At 39.1% G+C, this 12,319-nt stretch overlaps 1 protein-coding gene across 1 annotated transcript in view; it reads right to left on the reverse strand.

The window, feature by feature from the left end:
- fam49a (family with sequence similarity 49 member A) overlaps positions 1 to 11,594 on the reverse strand; it is a 32,442-nt gene extending 20,848 nt beyond the window's left edge. The window contains exon 1 of the mRNA XM_015001905.2: positions 11,421 to 11,594. The gene's annotated coding sequence lies outside the window, so the exon portion shown is untranslated. The remainder of the gene's footprint in view (positions 1 to 11,420) is intronic.
- Positions 11,595 to 12,319: the final 725 nt, after the last annotated feature.

A 12,319-nucleotide genomic window follows, 5' to 3' on the forward strand; every position in this document is an offset into this window, starting at 1 on the left:
TCATCAAGACTCTAAATCTGATTGTTATACTTCTGATAAATCCCTGAGACAGAAGAAGCTAGACAGAAGGACAATTTCAGGATTGCTAATGTTAATAAGAAAAATAACCCCATTTGAGAGAAGCAGGTGAAGACATTTTCAAACAGCTTAAAACAAGATTATATGGCCCATTTGTGAATTCAAGGTCAAGGCATCAGCTGGTTCTTATTGCCTCAAAGCACTGACAGCAATTTGAAGATTTATGTATTTTGAAAGAGCAGTCTGGTAAAAGGGCTAGCATTAGTGTCACCATGAAATTACAAGATCTGTCTTGTTCTGTTCAGTTGAATGCAATTCATTTTTGTTGGTTATGCCAAGTTTGTTTAAAAGTTTAACTTTACATCAAAATGTTTCTACACCTTAAAGGCTCTATAATCAGATGAAAATGTTTTATCCCACTCTTTGAAGCATAGAGTAAGACCACACTCCCCCCTGACCAACCTACTGCTGCACTCAGACAGCCTCTGACTGACTTCTCCCCTGCTTACAAGCAAGACAAGGTTAGTGCGTCAATCTTATTAAGGTCATAGTGTTTTAAAATTACACTAGCTACGAGCTGTGTGTTTAAAAGCAGTTGACTGCACACAAAAGTCAATTCAACGGCTAATTAATCAAACTAGCAAAGATCAGTATCGGTATTGACCAAATGATTTGTGCCATCTTTAGATTATAACTATGCAATGCTACAGCCATTTAATGGGTAATGGAGACAGAAAATATATATACATAATTGTGTGTGTGATTTGAGAGTGTTGTAATGTTTTTAGGTGCTCACCTAGTGATTTTTGACTCTATCAATTCAAACCACTGTATACCTGTGGTAAACCAAAATCAACACCGACGACCAAAATAACTTCTGTTTGGAAGTAGCTTGGAAAATGTCTGGGAAGCACAAACTGGCTGTTTAAAAAGAGTCTGTGTGACTGAAAGAAGATCAGCCAAAGATATTAGAATCTAGAGCTCCATATGCTACCGTGGTCATTTATGGCAAACACACCCAAAAATGGTAGCACAGCCATCCCTAGTCTCAGTGCAATTACAGACACAAACTAGAAGTTCTGACCCCTGAACAGGTTGATTTAACATTTAGGGTGTTTTCACACCTGATACAAAGACCTACAGGGTTTCTCCCTGAAAACCTGCTAAGCAGTGCTGGGATAGTCCATGGTCCACAGTGAAAAATGTTACAAGTTTCAAAAAATTGGATTCGCATGAGCAGGCATCAAATTTTTGGAAATGATAGTATGCGAGGCCGACCGTCAGGTGCAGGGATGGTGTAATTCCATGCGTCAAATCTATCTTTACTGTCACTGTCACTAATATACAAAAAAAACCCATTTAAATTTAACAAACAACACTAAGCCTGGTGGGGGACCAGGCTTTTAACACCCTGGGGAAAACCCTGAGAGCTAGGTTTTTAGGCAGACCATCGTTTGCTTTTTTTTTGGTCTGCCTCAGAGTTTGATTACACGTTCACACTTCACCAAACAAACCGGACTTACTAGACAAACGGACTGAAGTTTGATTAAAGTGGACTAAATTAGAGCTGGTGTGATTGCACACTAAATTTGAGCATGTGCAGTATGTACTAAAAGCTACTTGGCAACCGGGCACACGCAACAGCCCAGACATTACACAGAAACAGGCAAACTGACGTTAGCACTCTTGCATCCATTTTTTAAAATCCCTCTGCTGTTTTGACTGGCTGCCCAAGTGGCCTTTTGAATTGGGTTAGGCGAGCTGCGTATCCTTCAGGCTCTCTTGCCAGAGCAAATGTGACAGCAGGGCGTGCTAGGAGGGGAGGGGGCCACTGTCTGAGCTCAGCTTGTGGGGAGGTTGGCTGAGTTTTGCCCTAATATGGACACAGGCCAGGGGGGTGAGAGGGTGGGTGGATTTAGGGCAGACTGGGTGGAGAAGGGGAAACCTGCCCAGTGCCACCACAATGGCAGTCTTGCTTCCCCCTGTTGTTTCTCTGATACTTTTAATCCCACCTCATACAGAGTGCGGTCCACCAACCGCGGTACAAACACTCAATCCACCCTGGAGAACTCTTTGGGAGTCAGTGCCGAGTCGTGTGTCAGTTCATTTCTGTTGTTGCTCTCAGACAAGCCCCCGCTCAGAAACAATGCAGCACACAGCTCCCTCTCTCTCTCTCTCTCACACACACACACACACACACACACAGTTACACAGTTGCTTGTGACAACTAAACGAAGGACAGAGCCTCCACCTCCTCCTCGTCCTCACAGCAGCACTCCACTCTGTTAAACTGCTGGCTCGGCATGCCCTTCGTTTCATCCAGCTGGACCTGGTGCTTCGTTTTTACACATGCTCAATACAAACTCCCTTCGTCACATCTGGCCTCTGGCGCGTCGGGACAAAACCCTCCCAGTGTTCAGTTTGATGAGAAAGGGATTGTCAATGACCCTAGTGATGGACTCATTGGGCCTCAATCAACACAGAGACAGAGAAAGTAGGGATAGAGAGACACTGGGAAGGTATTTCAAAGTGTGATGAGAGAACAATAGCTCAAATCAAGGCAAAAAGTAAGTAGGACAGCAAAAAAAAAAAAAAAATTGGGCGGATGGTATTTGGAGAAGAGAAGGAGGAGGCTGGATACCACTGGCAATAGAGAGAAGGACTCTAGGCGTAGAAATTCCTCCTACGTCTCTGTTCAATGCCACTTCTGTTCTGCCAAGTCCGGCATGTCAACAGCAGCGGAGATACAAAGGAGCCATGTCTGCGTGAGACGGGCTCTTGTGTGAAACTTCTGTCAGCATGTGTGTATGGGACGGCATTAAGCAATCGTCACCAAAGAGGACTTTCTCTGAAAGAGATAGGTGGCCAAGTCAGAATCACAGCAGTGCTGAAGTGACCTGTTCATTTTGCGCCCAAAAAATTTATTGGCTACCTAGTAAAGATGCAGGAGCAAAAAAATCATGTCTTTAAATGGTAAATGTCACAATTCTGAACAACTCGGTTCTACAAAATAAATAAAACTGAAGTAATGTTTTAATACTTGTTTTAAGGGTGTGTTCACACAATCCTGTTTAATCCACTTTAATCAAACTCTAGTTCATTTACCTAGAAAGTCTGGTTTAACTAGGGAGGTGTGACCAAAAAACCTTAGGTCTCGATTTGGTTGAAGTGAAGTAAGCTGTGGTTCGAATGCAAATGTGAACTTTAAGGGGGCCAGAGACATCTCCAAAAACAGGAAGTGGATTAAAGCGCAGGGCATTCTGGGTAAATACAACCAAAACAAAAGCTTGTGATGAACTGCTAAAATCTGACATTTTTATTTACTTATTGTGAAGGAAGAAGTTATCTTCTTCTGTGTTTTTTGTTTTATTTCATTCTTTGGTTCTTGGTGCAGCGCCACTACAGGCAAGAGGGGGAACAAGTCTTTCAAAGGGTTTGGTTCGTTTTAACGTGAAAGCGAAACGCAACACCTGAAAATGTAACAAATGTTGCAATTTTTGTCCCCAATCGAACAGAGTCTACCAACTATTAGATGCCATCTAGAGGCCAACAGATTAAGAAGCATTCCAGGGAAATGTTCTTTTCTGTCCTACAATCATGATCGCGTACGTCTGTAAAGTGAAATCATTTCAGCAACATTTCAGTGGTGGGCCTTCTTCTAAAGGAATCTCATTATATTAGTGAATATGTTTTAATTTTCACATGGAATTTTTTAAAACATTGAATAAGTATGCTATATTATTCTAATAATTTCAGGGTGGGGAGTTGTACATTGCTACAACTAGTTTGATGTGTAATAAAGTTCCAAAAGCATGTCAGTTTTACTTAATGAAAGATTTACTTCCTTTCTTTTTGCCCTTGCCTCAGGTATTTGTTTTGCACTTACATCCCCTCCTTCACTCAGTGTGAGGGGGCAATTCTCTGTCTGAAGCTGCTGAATACTGCTTCCAGTAGCCTTCATGTGCCTGACTTATACAATAATATAGGTAGTCTGCAAACCTAATAAAACTATTGCAGCAAAAATATTCCTACTGAAAATTTGGAAAATTTTACCTTCCGTAAAAGGTAACCACCTTACCTTTTAAAGAAGGCAAGGCAGTTAAAACTATCAGCTTGATGTGCTGCAATGCATTTGAATTTGAATCCAGATTTCTGCGCTAAATAAGTTCAACAGTTTAAAACTCAAGAAAATTGTTGCCGAGTTATTATAGAAAATGAACCAAACTGTACATTTAGCGGAGGGAAAATGGAGGTGGTTCTTTTCAAAACAAACCAAGTCACAACTTTCCACAAACACTGGCTCTGCTGTTGGGTCACTATAATCAGCACTTTTTTTCTTCTTTGAACACACACACATGCACACACACAAATGCAGCTTTTGGGGTGGCCACTGTAAATTTAGTATCCCCGCCTGGGTGGTTACCAACACTTAGTTACAAAATGAGGTGCTTACACAAAGTGAAAACAGCACACAATGTGACAGAAAAGGAACCTGGACAGCAGAGAACTAATGGTGCTTAAAGGCATGTTCAGTGTTAAACTAGTATCAAATTAAATTAAGAATCAGTCCAGGAACCACTCCTTATAAATCCTAATCATCAAACAGATTAATTTTAATTAGCTTCTGCACTGAAGCAATAACTTTGCAGAATTGCCTCACAAAGAAATAGTTTCAAAACTGTGCGCCCAACCCAATCTGTTGTCATATTGTTCTGCCTTATGTCTTGCTAAAGTGTGACGGGTGTCCCGAATGTCATAATATGACTGAGTAATCTTACTGCAATAAACAATAAAGAACACATTTCTAGGCTGATGTAGAAAAAACATAAAAACTCAGACCTTTTTTTTGAGTGAAAACTAACCAGAAATAGTAACACAGAACAAGCTGATTATTTCTGTCAACTACTCGAGCTAAAATTTGACGCAAATTATTGCATATTTGCGCCTCTCACCATTGTGTAGCGGTGATAAATACAGAAGTGGAAATCACAGAGCAGAAGTGACACACCTTCTGCTGTTCAAGTAGCACACAGCAGGTCAGCAAAGCAAGACTTGAGAGCAAAAACTGTGGTGCGCAGCACTGACTTTTTGGGCATGACAGAAATGCAAAGAATGAACAGATAAGCATAGCCCAAATCCAGATTACGGTCTAATCAAGCTTTTCCTCCTGTGACTTTCCAAGTTTCCAGAGTCCCAGAAAGCATGATGCTCTGGGCATTTCTATGCAAACTGCCAAAGAAAGAGGTTCGCACAAATCATTTCTATGCAAACTGCCATATGGAGAACTTTTCTGCCACCAGTATTAACTCTCTCTGGCACGATGTAGAGATGGTGAGTCGAGTTTAAAAACATCAACTTAAACTGGTATTTTAGAGGAAATGTGATTTTTAAATCTTCTATATTTAGTGGATTTTTCTCAATACCTCATCCACAGTCTGAACCAAAAGGCAACAAAGTAAAAAACAGGTAAACTTTCTGGACTGAAAGCATGTTGTCATGGCAACGCCAACACATTTTCAGCTGTTTTATTTCCCCTTTCGCCTGGTCAGGACGCCTCGTTTCACCACAGCTATTTTCTGGCTTTAGATTTTAAATGCTGGCCGTCTATAGTGACGCTTACGCTCATAGTGGTTTATTTTCACTCCTTGTGCTGCATTCACGATATCACATATCAGATATCTATTTAGATAGCTTATGTGTTCACATCTCGCAGTGCGATTAAATGCGTTCATTTTTTTAACGTGTTATTTTTCCTGTAACAATAAATCAAAATCAGTGTGTTAATGTCACAGCTCTAGTTTAGAACAACACTTTCATATTAGTTGTAGCTTCATAGCCACCAACCACAGGGACATCTCAGAAACTGTGTAAGAAATAACTTTGTAAAAATAATTTCATAACTAAATAAACATGTGCCTCATTTTTCTAAATAAAAGCGCTTCCTGTACTGATTGTTCTGAAATTATAGCTGTGCCTTCATTCACTCAATACATTGGAGTAAGACAAAACAACAACAAAAAAACAATGTACAGCAATTTGAGCAGTTTGGTTAATTAGATTAATGTTTAATTATTTAAATTGGCCCCAATCTACTTAAATTTGAAGGCTCTGGCATTGGATGTGAAGTGTTATATTTATCAATTTCTTAGACAAAAAGAAAAACAAAAGTGGTATCGGCAGATCAGGCTTTTTAGAGATCGGTGATCGTCCAGAAAACTGCAATCTGTGTACCCCTGTTAATTAGTGTTTAGTTCTCCACAATAAAAGCACTTGACGTTTGATTTAATGAAAAAAAAATATATATATTGCCAGAGATTTGACACATTGCTATTTTTCTTCTTGACGTAATTGAGGATTAAGCTTTCCAATTGAGCCAATATTGCCACACACCAATTTTTAAAGTTATATGCAAAGTTATATGTTGAGTAAAATGTTGATGTGTAAACCATAGCAATGACGAGAGGGTTGTAGAATGTTTTGTAAAGTGGCAAGTCAAAAAAAAAAAAAAAAAACTCCCAACATTCTTTCAAAATTATTATTATAAAAAGGAGAAATACATTAACAGCGGAGAGGCGATCTACACCTAACAAACAGAACCTAGAACAGCCAGGCAGAGTTTATCAAAGCCGTACAGCAGACTCACAGAGAGCAGCCGCCGACCTGACAGGATGTGAGCATAAAAAGTGAAACGTGAGTGGGAAGTGTGCAGGGTCACAAGGCAGCACAGTTGTACACACACTTGTTCTCAGTGACAAATAAAGCGGCATGCAGACGGCTAGTTTGGGGTAAAACAGGAAGCTTGGGGCTGGTATTTCACAGCGACGCAGCCTTGGTCCACGACAGACAAATAACTCATTATTTTGAGGGAAATAATAATAAAAAAAAAAAACAGGAGGCTGTGAAACATTAATGCTGGTGAACATTGAACCTTCGGGGTTTTATGTGGTAAAAACATTTTTAAGCTTTTAAGACAATAAGCTTGTTCTTCCAACTAGGATTTTTGTTAAAAATAAATAAATAAATAAATAAATAAATAAATGAAAGGGCTCGTGAAGGTGGGGAGCTTTTCCATTGGAGGGTGATAACCTTGAATGAATGGTTATGCTGACTTCCAGTCAAAGCAGAGAAGAAGTGAGAAACGGATAAAAAGCTGGCTCTACTCTTTGTATTAGCAAAGCTGGAGCTTTTGAAGATAATGTAGTCTCTAAAATATAAGCCATTTTTAAAATAGCTTTGATTTTAGAAAAATGTAATGAAATAATTCATGGTGATCACTTGTCTTGAAGCCTTTTAGGCCACTCCTAGGGAGTGTAAAATAGTTTTTCACACCTTTTCTGGATTGTGTCTGTTACACACCCACAAAATCTGTTAGCGGCTCTCCAGTGAGGGTGTTAATTTTTTTTCCCCCTTGTCCAGCCCAGATGGCAGCGTCGGCTGAGTAAGCAGCGATCATTGGGGAATATACAACTGGCCGATTAGAAGCTGATAAGGGCACGAAAGACAGAACATCAGAGGAATTCAGGGACATGCTGAAGTTCACAAAAACATTGCAAATCCAGTAGATTTTCTCACACTGTGCGACGTGTCAGCCACAAAGTGTATTTTATTGGGGTTTGATGTGACGGGACAACAGTAGTGTATATTTGTGAAGTGGAAAACAAAAGGATACATTTAGTTTTTTTTTTTGTTTTTTTTTTAAAAACATTACCAAGTGATGATTTAAATTTGTCTTCAGCCTCCCTGAGCCAAACCTTTGTACAATCATGTCTGGTTTTAAGAGAAAAAAAAAAGATGACAAGCATCTGCAAATATTACCTTTTCATGTCTTGTCAGATTCTCAGGTGGATTCAGGTCTTGACTTTGATGGGGCCATTCTAACACAATAATCTGAATTTATCCCTGCAGGAGAAAAGTCTACCAACAGCATGACACAGCCACCACCGTGTCTCACCATGGAGGTGGTGTGTTTTCACTTCTACATAAATAGAGATTTCTATGCATGTTCTTGATCTGTCTGGTCGTCACGGTGATGTTAGTTTAATGTTCAGCAGCAGATCTGTAGGGGCCTCAGTTGTATTGAGAGGTTACCCACCGTTTTGGATCCTGTTATTGGAAACCATTGGATTTTATTTTCAGGTGCCAAACAGTTTATTGAACTTTGAGAATGTGTTCTTGCATTATTATGCCAATACCATTATATTAAACACATAAAATGTAATAACTGTAATATGATCCAATGTGGACATGTTAAAGGGGTGTGAATACTAAAACTCTAACAGTTTGCTTAGTTTAAATTCAGTCTTGACTTTAATTTTTTTAGGGGTGCAAAGATTGCAGTTTTCTGGCCGATCATTGATGTTTAAAAAAGCCTGACCAGCCAAGTCCATTTTTGGCCGATACTGATTTTGTTTTTATCTGAAATGTTGCCAAATGTGTGGACAAAAATCACTATGTTGGCAACAGTGGGATGACTATTGTTTTCATTAATGGTTTTCAGATATTTGCTGAAGTAGATAAGATCGGTTTCACATAAATATCAGCTGATTATTTAATATTAAAATCAATTTATCGGTCAGCTGATTATTGGTGTATCATTTATTTTTTCATAATAATCACAAAAACAAGTTATGGAGGAAATACAACCTGTAAAATTAGAAAAAAAAGCAAAGTTTGCATCAAAACATAAATATCCTGAGCCTAGAGTGAGCACACGCTGAACAAACTTGCCAAATACTGAAACTGGCAGAAATCGGTTTATTTAATTTGATTAGGACGCTGCATATTAATCAATATTACCACAATTCATGGCAGTGTAAATATACAGGAATTAGTTATTTTTCTTATTTTTAATTCATTTAAAAAAACACATTTGACAATGTGTTCTCAAAGGTCTACTTACTTGACAGGTCTTCAATTAAGTAGACCTGTCAAAAAAACAAATCTTGCTGGCTACTATATTGTCCCAGAAGTTATTGCAATAAATGATAATATTATTGTTTTGAGACTTTTTTCAAGTAATATAATGGTAATGGCATAATAATGCAAGAACACATTCTCAAAAGCCAATAAACTTTAAATTCTAATGAAGATTTATCACTGGAACTGGAGACATTTTAAATATCCAAAATAGCAACAAAAAAAAAACAACAACAACAACAAAGCAACAAACAAAATGAATTATGAAGTCTCTGTAAACAAAACTGTTCTTCAAAAAAGAGCAAGTTGAGAAAAAATCACAATGGACTGAAGACTAAAGAAAAATAAAGCATTGCAAATGGCAATGACTGAGCTCATTTTAATCTATTATCCAATTTTTTTTTTATTGTTTATTGCAACAGGCCTACAACGCAAGAACATAAAAACAAATCACTTTGGTATAGGCAACAAAGAGGACACTGGTTTATTGAGGCTTTGAGCTGCTTATTCTACACAAATCTTATGGTTTCACTTGCATCATCTGGTCCTCCCACCGTGAGACCTCAAATGCAGCATCATACTGTATCTGTTGACATACAGCTAGAGTTCTGCAAATAAAAAATGCTGCTTCCAGCAGTTTCACTTAAACGTTTAGGAACAGCTTTATAGCAAATATCACATTTCGCTTTCCAGCTCCATTGGCAGTCTAAAGTAGCAGATTTCAGTAGTTTGATGCCTTCTTTGTAATCTGAACCAAATAGCTGCAGCCAAAGCATTTCCCCACATCAAAGGGAAGTATCAACACTAGCTTGCTGGCCTTGTATCAGGTGCATGCTGGTTTTCTTCTAATGGGAGTGATGGCTATTTGTTTTTGCAGAAATTAGAGTAAAATCATCCCTTTGTTTGTCAGATCTATAATTTGCTTCTTCTTCTTCTTTTAAGCGTCAGTCAGTGGTAAAATACTACAAGATACATTGCGCTGCAACACAAAGGCTTTCCTGTGCACCAGACTCAGGCAGGTTAAAGCCACAAGGCGAAAAATGCCACTGATAAACGCTGTACTCAAGACCATATCCTGTTTTTCTGCAACAAGAAGAAAAGTTTGCACAGTCACATACAAAATGCAATCTTCGGGGACACACAGCACGCACGCACACACGTTACGCTCGCTCAGGTTCTGCCAAAGCAAACTTGTAAATTACATGTTCTTGCTTGTTTGAATGGTCCCCCACCGGCTGCTCCACGCTGCATCAGTAGAACGCTACAAGCGCTGCCTATGGGTCCCCAGTGTCCACGTAAATGCCAAGAGACACAACTAGGCTAATCTGTCCAACGAACATGCAAAACAAGACAGCGCGTTCCAGCAGAGATCAGGATTCATCCACACCAGCTATTGTTCTGCCTGTTTAACAGCACCTTGAGTTCAGCTGGCGTGCCAGGCATGCTGCGAATACACCCTGCAAGCCTTATTCTGACTAAAACACGACAGATACACACACACACACACACACACACACACACACACACACACACACACACACACACACACACACACACACACACACACACACACACGTGGGAAAACACACTCATACGTTTGTTGTTACTGGGGTGTGCAGCTGTTGCTGTATGTCCTCTTGAACAAAAGAGCGCCAGTTCAGTCCACTGAAACCAATCAGAAGGCACCAGTTTTTTTGGTTAAGCGCCCATCCAGTCTGCAGTTCAAAGTTTCCATGTGACCTAGTTCTCGTACAAGCAACAGGACTAACTTGAAGGAGTTTATTTTCATCACCTCAGAGACAAAACAAAGTGGTGCAAGACTGACTAAACTAGTCCCTGAGTTAATGATAGCAGCTAAGGTAAAGAGCTGGTTGCTCCTGATACACTAAAGTGAAGCTATACATAGTTTTTGTTCTGATTTATGACTTTGACATAGTCCAGCAGTCCAAAGTACTTCACTATAAACCACCTGCCTGTGAAAAGTATGATGCTATGCTGTCAGGTTGAGGCTGTAAAACAGTTAGTAAACCCTTATAAGTTATTGCACACTCGAGTCCCAACGTTTTTCCCACGGCGACTAATTCAGCCAGTCGTAACAAAGCTGTATACAGCTGGCTAAATGCTTCCATTAAAAGGAAAATAGAGGAGAAAAGTGGAATTTAGCTGAAGAGTAACAAGCTAAGTTTGCGGGCTAGCTGCTAGCAGTGCTGCTGTTTAATAGAGAGAGAAAAGGTTCAAAATGGACACGTAACGGGATGAATACCGGGTCATTTCATATTTTAACCGCGACATAATTATACAGCGTAAAAAATTCCTCCATATAGTTAGTACTGAAAGTTGCCTAGCATTGTTAGCGCTTCCTCCCTGCGGTAACCCATCTTCTGGGAGCCCGTTTGACAGTCACTGATTTCACAGGGAAAGACAACTTGGTTCTAACTCAAATCAAGCTAAAGCCCTGGGAACATGAAAATATAGGGCGAACTCACCTGTTGGTGTTGGTCCCACTGGGTAGTATTTTCGCTGAAGTAGGCGGAGAAGCGTGGAGTGGTCTGGTTTAGTTTAGGAAGTTCACACTTTTCACACACACCCATGCACACGCGCACACACAGACCTTTCCTACTCACTGCGTCCCCAACAGCAACAGACAACAACTGACTGAGAATCCTCCCCTCCCTCTGCTGGGCCACCGCGAGACAACTAAGTCCCGCCTCCTCTTCTCTGATTGGTCAAATTTGGGAACAGAGCAAAATGGGCCAATTAAAATGAGTTTTCACTTTCTTTGCCCAATGGCTATGCATTAAATGATGTCCTTACTGAAGTGCTGTGAAAAGCTTTTTGGGCTTCTTAAATAAATCAGGATTTAGAATAAAATATAATCATTATTAATAATACTAATTATATGTCCTCTAACACTGGTGACAAATTACGCTGTTATTTACATTCACCTTAATTAAAAAAAATGTAATGAACCTTACCTAATATTTAATGTTTTGACATGTCTGCACACAAAAACTCCAACATTCCCTGAGGGGTTTTTTCCATAGATTTTTGATGAAGTTAATGTTTTTACACTAAAACATTGTCAAAACAGAAAAGTTTTAGTTATTTATTTTTTGTTTACTCCTCATACTTATTCCCGTTTTACAGGTTTGTAAGTATTTCTATGCTGCTTTTTTCTTTTTTCTAACATATAATAAAATGTTTCTAATATACATCTGATTAATGTACTCTGAATAATAATAAATAATAATAAATAATAGCTTGTTATCTATCAAAGCCAGACTTGAACAAATAAAGATTCGATTTATGATTTGCATAAAAACAGTAAAGTTTTTGCATATTTACCATTTCAATCCACTTTAATTGGTGTATGCATTCAAATGGG

Source organism: Poecilia mexicana, unplaced genomic scaffold (genome assembly GCF_051168715.1).
Source record: "Poecilia mexicana isolate PSO_F unplaced genomic scaffold, ASM5116871v1 scaffold_21, whole genome shotgun sequence".
NCBI classification, from domain to species: domain Eukaryota; kingdom Metazoa; phylum Chordata; class Actinopteri; order Cyprinodontiformes; family Poeciliidae; genus Poecilia; species Poecilia mexicana.